The following is a 10,756-nucleotide window of genomic DNA, read 5'->3' as shown; positions in this document are numbered from 1 at the left end:
GCAGCCCGTCCGTCGCAGGCCACCGTGACAGAGGCAGTGGGGCTCCGTCAGGCGGTCCCCGCTGGGGCCCCGCAGGTCAGGTCACCTCCTGGCAGAGGTGGTGGGCAGCAGGGAGAGGAAAGGAGAGCAGAGCATCTTAGACCAAGAGATGAGCTGAGCCTGAGCGTGAAAACAGAAAGAGACTCACAGACTTCCACAACAAACTTACTGTTACCAAAGGGGAAAAGTGGGGGAAACGATAAATTAGGAGTTTGGGATTAACACACACACACTACTACATATAAAATAGAGAACCAGCAAGGACCTACTGTATAGTGCAGAGAACTCTACTCAATAGGCTGTAATAACCTACATGGGAAAAGAAGCTGAAAAAGAGTGGATGCATGTATATATATATAACTAAACCACTTTGCTGTACACCTGAAACAAATATAATATTGTAAATCAACTATACTCTAATATAAAATAAAAAATTAAGTTAGAAAACAAAAACCCAGAACAGGAGCAAAACTGAAGACCCTCAAAGTGGCTTTTGAGTGGCCCCAGTGTCCTCACTTGAACGATGCTGTACCCATGAGACCAGGAGTCCCTACATGAGATCAACTGAAAGATGGCAACATCTCATCGCTGCTGATGGCATAAAACAGGGAGCCGACGAGGAGGAGGATAGAAAAGGGGAGAAGGAGACCTGGGGGGACAGAGTCAGAGGGAGGAGGGGAAGGCGGAGAAGATGGAGGGAAAGTGCCAGGAGGAGCAAGAGGACGGCGTCAGGCTCCACCGCCCCTTCCAGGTGTCTTGCAGGCATGATTTCATCCGTGAACCATAATCAACTTCCTTAATGAAATACGTAATTAACATATTATAATTGTGGTAAAGATGATTTTGACAGAAATCATTTTCCATATCTAATACTATGCTAATTTAATCTGTTCCTTACTCCCCGACATGACCTTTAGTGATTAAGTTTCATGGCAGAATTGGGTTTTTTTTTTTTGATGGATTGATTTATCCACAGTGGTTGAGACCCTTCTCTTGCCATGGCTGTCATTTTCTCTTCCTTTAAAAATCTCTCACTGCCATGCATACACACACAGGCATATACATGCACAGAGAAAAGTGTACATGGAACAAAAGAAAGAAGAGAGGTCTTTCTTCCTGAGACTTTTAGAAAACTAATCATCAACCAATAGATACTGGAAGGTAATGGTTAGACAAGCCCAAATGAAAATGTTATATTTCTCCTAAACACCTGGGTTCAGGAGCTTCTATTTTGAGTCATAGGCGTGTGGCAAATGTGATTAGTATAATTAAAACAAAGCAAATCCATCAAACTATTTGATCATCCAAGGTATGAATAAAGAGGTAGAAATACAAATAATGTATGAATAGTTGACCAGATTTTCTATCTTATACTCTACACTTAGTTCTGTACCCTTTCAACCTGGTTATCTTCTCTCCAAACAGCCTTACTGAATCATCTTCTAATGATATAGTATATGCATATAATTAAGTAGAAGTGGCTGAACTTTCTTCTTCCCTTATTGTTGACAGCATGAAATAGATTTGGATCTTAAAGGGATACAAAGGGTTTCATGATGCTTTGAAACATGTGGACAGCCAGATACCAATGGTACATTAGGCAAATATTTTCCTTCAACTTATCGTTAGAAAGATGCTGTGCAACATAGCCCAGAATACATATATAAGAATTTGATTTCATTTTTAATGTATAGGATGCATTCAATCTACGTTGTTTTATTCTATCCCATCCCATCCTATTCTATTCTATTCTTTCTACTCTATTCTATTCTGTTCTATTGCTATTCAAACCTAATCCATCCTAATCTATTTCCATCCTATCCCATTAAAAAATGCTGGTCAAGGGAAAATAAGTTGATTTCACTATTTTAATGAGTCTAGACTATAGTCAAATGTTACTGGGTGAAACAGTCACGTTCCATCATTACATTCTCTAGGCTTTTATGTATGATTCCATATCATATGCCTCTCTTCTAGCCAGTTCCTCCAATGATGACAGAAGGCTGTGTGTAAGTAATTTTGTCAGATTTAGGAGGTTACACTTAGAATGGGTAGATTAGGAGCTTTAAGTTCTGGTTCAACCTTCTCAGTATTTACCTATGGAAGCTGTCAAGTCACTCATGTTATTGTCTGCCTTATTTTCCTTATGTGTCAAATTGACTCAAAATTATAAACTGTATATGTCATAATTTGGAATCATAACTAAAAAAATTATTGTGAAAAGAATAAGTTGGAAATGTTCAACATTGACAAGAAAAAAATTTTGAAATACTAAAAATTGATAGTAACTGTCTAACTTGTTTCATCTACATCATAATTCAGAGGAGTTAAAAGAAATAATTGATTGAGGTAATTGTATTAGATGTTCATTGTATTGGCTTTTATCTATGGGAATTATACGTGAGCGGTCTTTGGTACCTGAGCGGATTGATCTACGTATCATTAATATGAGCAGAGGTTCAGTCTGCCATTTCTAGCTCTTTATGTAAACATCATGAAAATAGCAAACTGTATACCTTGTAATTCCAGGTGAGAGGTAGTATCTGCAAGTGTATTAAAAAGCACATCAAGAACTACAGCTGGAAGTTTATCTCGTGACTCACTTCCTGATAAATTGGTGATGTTCAGCAGTTCTGAGAACTTGAATACTCTGACTTCCATATAAAGAGAAGGATTATTTCCTTTCTTCTGCTACCTTTGGGCTCAGCTTCTTCTTCTTCAGAGTTGTAGGTTGTTTCTTTGGGATCTTTCTTGCTTCTTAATGTAGGTGTTTATTGCTATGAACTTCCTTCTTAGAACTGCTTTTGCTGCATTCCTAAGTTCGACATTTTGACTTTTGTGGGTTTACGCCTGTGTCTGAGCTGAGTGATCAGCCAATGATTTGGGCAGATGTTGTGCTCAAATGCCCTGCATCTCACCCTTGCCAATCAATCTGTGTGTGAGTTGGGGAGCACACCCAGAGTTCAGTCACTTCTCCAATAAGTCTCAGCTTTTACTTTCTTCTCAGACCTCTCCAGTCTCCCTTGCACGTGAGCATTGTTTATAGTCAGCCAGAGATGTGCAGAGCTTCTCTCTCGCCCTCTATGGCCTTCTCATTTCCAAGGTCTCCCCATCAAACTTCCGCTGGTCTGATCTTTGTCCTAACTGAGACTGCAGCCTGGGCTAGAAAAGCTGTGGGTTGTCCCCTCTCATTTCTTAATAAGTTTGCTGCATTTAATGACTATGCCATCTTGAGTTTTCAGCCTCCATTCCAAGTTGACTGTCCTCTTCTCTGTGGCAGCAGGGTGTTTTCAGGGCCATTCCTGTCCTGGTAAATCTACTAGGTCATGAACTGGTGGGGGGTGAAGGGATGGAACCGGTCCCAAGTGAGAGGGCCAGATATTCCTACGGTTTTTACCCAATTTTAGTAGTTTGTCATGATAGATATTCTCAATTTGTTGTTTAAATTTGGTCAGTCTCTAGAGCCCTGAAGTCCTTGTTTTATATGCATTCATATTATTTATGTGGGAGATGATTTGCTTCTTCACACTACCATTGCCAGAATTCCTTCTGTCAAAATCTGATTTAAAGAAGATTCTTCTTATGTCAAAGACAAGGACGAGGATGACTTGTCCTTACCCAGTTCTCCTAACTTGCCTTTCTCAGGATTCTCTCCCAGGTCACACATTTGCAAAACAGCTTAAATGTTTGTCTTGTGTGTCAGCAAACATCATGGCGTCCTAACACGTTCCTAGCATCCTATGAACTCATTTTTTCACTGAGAAAAATCATTTTTCACTTTCCATCAGCATGCCTGGGAAGATTGAAACTGTTTTTCATTCAGCCAACCCATTACACAGAAGATAAAATGGGCCAATCTTTTTTTCTTTCTTTTAAGTGTAGAGAAACCATAAAGTCTGTCATCTTAAGAGACTGCATCACTTACTATGTGACATAAAGTTTTTATTTTCTTTTCCTATGTTTTTTTTTTTTAATTCAGTTGAAAAAAAGTGCTTTATAGACTCTAATGTCATAACGCTTTTTTGTTAATGGTCTGGCATGAAAGAAAGAGCTGAGAGTAGGGAATCGTTGTGACCTAAAACATGATAAAATGTTACTATAGGGAAACCAATAGTTAAATGAGTTCTCAATAAGTATAATTCACCTGTTTAAAATTAAAAGCAACTTAACTTTTATAGCTTTCCATAGTAGACTTTTCATATGTATAAATTAAACAATGAGAAAAAATGCTTTGTATCTTTACTTTGTGTTCAAACGTATGGTAAGCGTAACTATAGAGAACACACCAGAAAGAGAAGCACTCAGAGAAATTGGGACTGGACATTGCAGGATCCTCTTTTTCCTTTCCTGGAATGTCAAAATGAGATAGGAATAACTGAACTTTTCCAAATTTATAAAACTAATAGACTCAGTCAAAGAAGAGGGAAAGCAATGGCTAAGCGACTTCTTGCTCTTACACAGATCTATTTGTGTTTTACTTGGAGCTTCAGGGCTGTCTGAGTCTAAAGTATGTTCATCAACATCTCCTCACTCTCCTAAATGTAAGTTTACTTGTACTAGGATAATAATTGGAAATATTGGTAAGATTTCCTTTTTAAATGATTTTTTTATAAAAGGTCATTTCTTTTATTCTGGTCCTCTCCTTCATCAGAACTGAGCTATATTATCTCATGAGACTGAGTTATATTTTCTTTGAAGGGAGATCATAAAAAGATCCACTGGAACTAAGATTCAGATTCTAGGGTTTCAGGTCGTAAATCAGGGCTCGAAATCCATGGCTTTGTGTTGCAAGAGCAAAAACTTGAGAGGGATAAGACTTTTGTTTCTTCATCATCTTCTTCTTCTTTCCTCTAACAGCTTTTCTTGAAATTTCAGGAGGAAAAGCACCTATACAGTGGCTATCGCTGGGTGATCTAAAAGTCACACGAAGAGAACTTTCTCTGTACTGTGGAGGAGACGCAAAGAGCGAGACACCCAAGAAGAGACCTGAATGTTACCTGCCACTTCCAAGGCTTAAAAACCACAGGAGGGGAAGAAGGGGTGGAGAAAGAATTGATATCTCACCTCTGGCCACTTCTTAACCTAAAAACCAACACTAAGAGCATGGACCAGGCCAGTTTCAGTGTCTTTAAAGATGTAAATATCATCACTGCCTTCCACCCTGAGGAAAACCACATTCCAAGGAAGGAAACATTAGCTACTTGACAAAACCCTCCCAATGCAATCTGCTTTCTGGAGTCATCTCACCCGTAGGGTCCAATCTTCCTGAATTTGCATTTGCATAACTAAGAAGAGACACACATGAGATTCTTCCTCAATATGAAGATTTATCTCAGAGGGATTGAGAATCTGAAAGCTTGAGATGGCTTCGGATGTCCATTTATAGTCATAAAAGACACTAGCATTTTCATTTTTGCATTGAGGCAGGCACACTGTTATACACCTAGAACTTGGGAACTTACTGTTTTCAAGCCACATTGCCTTATTCATGGTAGGTAGGAGAACATACAACTTCAGTCAGGCAAATATAACATTAACTCAGTGAGATCCTCCCTAGAATTGAGCAACGTAAAGAATGACAAACAACATATGAAAACCTAGTTAACATTTTCCAGAAAAGAAATACATGGGCTCCATATTCTGTAGAAAGAAAACATATCATGGAAATTGTGTTTATAAGTGCCAACTACTGTGACTTAATAGCAAGAGCCTGAAGTTTCTCTCTCTTTTCTAAATAGCTGATAGACGAGGCAAAGGAGATTTATCACTTTTTAATTAAGCTCACGTCAACTTGTGAGGTTTATTTCAGTACAAATCTGTTGACCAAAGTCCTTTTGGAAGAAACCGGCCCTTGCTGAAGCTTAAGTATTCATGGGAAATTTCACAATCAGCAAGGACTACTCCTTGGGCTTAGCTGCCACATTTCAATTAAGAAGGACGTGCGTTCTAGTGTTTCCTCTGTGCCTAGCGTATTTATGGAAATGCACTTAAGATCAATCTTTGTTATTTTAAAATCCAGAGCAGCAGTTCTCACTGCCCAGAGGGAAAAATAAATCTTTTGAGACACCAGCTGAACCCCAAACCAATGGACACTGCACCCACCACCTGACTGCTGCTCCAAAGGTGGAATTCAGAAGGCCTCTGAACGAGACCAATGGTGTCATTGACTCTATGGAAATAAAATTAGAATGTGGACTCTGGTTCTTTTTATCAAGGTTCAATAGATTTCCTTTTAATAACAATCAAGACTTTTATTAAGTTTTGGAGACGAATCTCTGTCTGTCTCTGATAAGTTGGAGATATAAGGCACAAAAGAGAAACTCAAAGAATATTTATTAAGCCCGGAACACAGTTAAATTCACCCAGATTTAAAATGACCCCCATTTGCTTTTCAAATGTTGCTTTGCTATTTTAAAAGTTTTCTCAACTATGGTAAAGATCCACAATACCACCCATGGCCTTCATGAGCTTGAAATGGAGGTCAACAGTCTTGTGGATGGACAGACGGGGAGATCCTGGGAGAGGTCAGGGCTGGGTGTGAGGGTCTGAGAAGCCCGGGCAGCAGGCCTTGACAGCCGGAGCCTGGAAGGTTCATGCAGAGCCCACGGGGGCTTTGATGGCCCCCATGGTGTCAACAGTCCTTACGGTTCTAAGTTCCACTAGGGTGCGCCAACCAAGTCCTGCCTCTCTCTCCTCTGTGAGTGGCCCCTGTGTTTTGCCTTTGATTCTTTCTCGTGGGTTTTCTGTGCCCATAACCGTTTTCCCCTGTCAACGCCCCGCATGCTAGGAAGCCTTGTCCGAAACATCCATGACACGGACTGCAAGGTTCATTACCACCTTGCCTTCCCATGCAGCTTTGTTCTTTTCCTGCCGCACAGAGGTAGGGGTTCAAAGTTCCTAACAGGACTGGAGGATTGATGGGGAGGTGGCACCGGGCAAACGGTAAGGCTCCGGGGGTCGGCAGGAAGATGGTCCGGAGAAGATGCACCCAGCACCCCTTTTCCTCCCTCTTATGGGCTAATTGTGTCTCCCCCAAATCCCTGTGTTGCAACCTAACCCCCAAGGTATGGTGTTGAGAGGTGGGGCTTTTGGGGATGATTATATCAGGAGGATGGAGGTTCCGTGAATGGGACTTATGTTCTTATAAAAGAGACCCCACAGAGCTCCATTGACCCTTCCATCATGTGAGGACACAGTGACAAAGTACCGTCTCTGAACTGAGAGGAGGACTGGAATCCCCTCTCAGACTCCTAATCTGCCGCTCCCTGGATCTTGGACTCCCAGCCTCTGGAACTGTGAGAGAAGAGTCTGCTGTTGAAGCCTCCCCCTGCCCCCGGTCTGTGGTATTTTGTTACGGCAACTGGAAAGTACTGAGACTCTGCTGCTACCTATCACCATCTGAGACACCCTCCTGCTGCCCTGTGTTGGTGAACGTGACCCCAGGGAGAGAACAGGACACTGGCAATGCCTCTTCCTCCTCCCATCCCACGTCCCCAAATCCAGTTAAGCGATGGTCTCATTTCTGTCGGCTCCTCTTCCCTTCTAACTTGCCAACTAAAGCTCTTTGGTGTCTATCTTTACCTCTTCTTGTCGCAGTATTTTGCAGCCTTCCCTATCATGTCTGTCTCGGGTCCTCTGGTGTCTGCACCAGCCTCTGCGTTGTTGCCAGAAGCTTCTTTATAACCACAGACATCAGTGTGTCACTCTCCTCTGTGGAAACCCTTTCAAGATGTGCCTGCAAGTCTAGGACAGTACACTAGTGGCTCTGTCATAGCGCAGGGGCCCATTGAAGCACACTTACTTACTGTCACATCGAATGCCACCTTTCAGGGTCGAGGAGGGTGTCCTTTCTGTGTTTCGAGTGTCGAGGTGGGGATGTGGAAGGGACCCCCATGTGTCACTGGACCAGAGGAGGAGAGAGCTTTTGGGGGCTCCTGTGCATGTGGGTTATGGGGCAGAACACAGTTCCTATTCCTCAGAGGAGTGACATGAAGTGAGGGGTAAATGAAAGCATTTGAAACTGATGACTCAAGGCCATCGATCATTTTCACAATGGAAGTTACAGGCAAACGCTGATGTTGGAAGTTGGATTGGGAAGGTGAGGGAGGTGAAATGGGCAGTACAAACTCTTTCTAAAAGTGGGGAGGGAAGGTAAAGTGGGTGTGTAGCTCCAGGGTAAAGTAGGGTGAAGGGAGGATTCTAAAAGATTTTTTATTAATCATTAAAAATAAAGAATTTAAACCTGCAGGCTATAGTAACCCTCCCTCTCACGCTCTTTCCAGAGCACCTGGGAGGCTGTGGGCTCTGAGGTCAGCCCATCACTGGGGAAGCCTGTTACGACCTCGCAGAGCCATGATACACCAACCAGGGTTTTACAGAAAAACCGCATAATTAAAAATGTCACTGTTATTGCAGCACATTTTCTTTATATAGGAGCAGGTGGAGGGTAGGACCTGGCGGCAAATAAATACCTCTTTGTTGTTGTAATATAAAACGGCGTTGTTTTTTAAAATTATTATTATGACTTAGGGCATTTCATTAAAATTGATCAGCCAGGTTTAATGCAGGATTGACTGCTGTGAATTTGTAAACTTACCTTAAAGAAAAACCAATTTGTGTCAAAAAATTCTGTAAACCAATCACTCAAGTAACTATTAGAACATGAATTTCTGTACCGTGTGAACTGTGAGGGGGGGAGTATTTACACGCTGTGGGTTTATGACCAGAGATATGTCAGCAGCACTGGGGACAGAGGTGTGTTGAGACAAGTGGCTCGATTTTTGCTCCTTTTCACTGAAAGATGACACCCATGTCTGTTTGCTCTATTCGATGAGGCCCTGATATGTGGCAAACACGTGCTGAGTGGTGTGTAATTTGAAGATAAACAGCATTCATTCACCTGCTAACTCTCCAAGTCTGTAGCAGAGGGTCATATCTGCAATGAAGACACCGTGAGGAGATTGTGACAGCAATTCTGTTTTCTTGGAAGATACAGTCTCTCTTTAACTCAATGTACATAGGGATGTAGCCAAGTGGTGGGCCTGAGTTGATCCCCTCGGCATATCCGTTTGCTACCTGAGCATTAAAAAAGAAAAGGGGGGCTTCCCTGGTGGCGCAGTGGTTGAGAATCCGCCTGCCGATGCAGGGGACATGGGTTCGAGCCCCGGTCCGGGAGGATCCCACATGCCGCGGAGCGGCTGGGCCCGTGAGCCATGGCCGCTGGGCCTGCGCGTCCGGAGCCTGTGCTCCGCGACGGGAGAGGCCACAACAGTGAGAGGCCTGCATACCGCAGAAAAAAAAAAAAAAAAAAAACAAAGACTTGAATTTTTTATTAATTAGGCTATTTGATTCTAAATTATTTTTTATTCCATCTATAATTCATTCTTTATGATGTCAGGTTTATTGTGTTTTCCTTTACTTAACTTCTTAATTTGACTTCTTAGTTGATCTATGTGTATGTAACTTTGTTCAAAAATAAAAGTGTTTAATACTTGGAATTAGCATATGGGTAGAGTGTTGTCCACATTCAGCCATGCAGCATCCTTATTAATTCCTGCACTGTCCATAATTGTGGGTTGATTTCTTCTTTGCTCAGTTGTGTGGGAGACTAGTCTTGCTCTGCTCCAAATCTAAGAGATTGATTTTATTGTGGTTGTCTAAAGGTATGTTATTTATATCTAGCATATGTGTGTGATGAGATAACGTCACGTATATAATTTCTACTTCTGGGAAATTTATTAAATTTTTGTGGCATTTTATTTGTGGCAATTTTAATGTATGATAAATATTTGTACATATTTGAGACTGTACATATTTAATGTAATCTGAAATATGTATCCATATTTAAGACTACATTTAAGACTGTATGTAGACTGTGATAAATAATGATTTTTTGGTTCAACTATACTGGTTATATTAGTTTGTTCTTCTATGTAATTGAATAATGATTATTCATTTTCCCTCCCTCCCTCCATCTCTTCCTTCCTTTCTTCCTTCTACAGATAATTGCGTTCCCATTTTTGTGCTCCTTCTCTCTTTCTCATGAGGTTGCTATGTTTACTTTCTGAGCTCATCTTTCTCTTTGTTCCATGACAATGTAAGTGAATCAACGAGGGCATCCTGCCCTTTACGTTCCCTTCTTGACCTTGCCTTCATGTTGGTGCTGGAATTCCACATGCTGCTAATTCCATATCCAGCAATAGAATAGAGTCCAAATTCCCTGCACCCTGCCAGTGCCCTAGCCATCATCCCCCTGAAGTGGAAGACATCGCCTTCTGCCATTGCCTGGCGATGCTGCTACGCCATCTGCCTTCTGTCTTCCTTTCTTCATCTATCCCAGCTCCACTGGTACCCCATCTACCAAAATTCCTCCTCTGTTAAGGTAGGTAGATGGCACCTTCTCTAATTTCAGAGGGAATATTGGTCATATTGGTAGAGCTATGACAGTAGATTAAACACCTGTGCTTGTGTTACCAGAAAATTCATTGTGAAAGTTCTTGGAAGAAATAGCCCATGCTCACTGCCTGTCCTCAGTCCAACATCATTTTTTTTTCATATGATTTGGCTAAAACTCTTCTCCATAATGACATGCCCACCATGTTAGCTGTGTTTAAGCCAGGATTCAAAATATATAAGTCATATCCAGTTATCAACCACATTTCTGGAAGACCAAACACAACACATACTTACACCCTTGTTCAGAGTTAACACCTAAATT

Source organism: Kogia breviceps, chromosome 15 (genome assembly GCF_026419965.1).
Source record: "Kogia breviceps isolate mKogBre1 chromosome 15, mKogBre1 haplotype 1, whole genome shotgun sequence".
In the NCBI taxonomy this organism is placed as follows: Eukaryota; Metazoa; Chordata; class Mammalia; order Artiodactyla; family Physeteridae; genus Kogia; species Kogia breviceps.
This window is presented reverse-complemented; position numbering follows the sequence as displayed.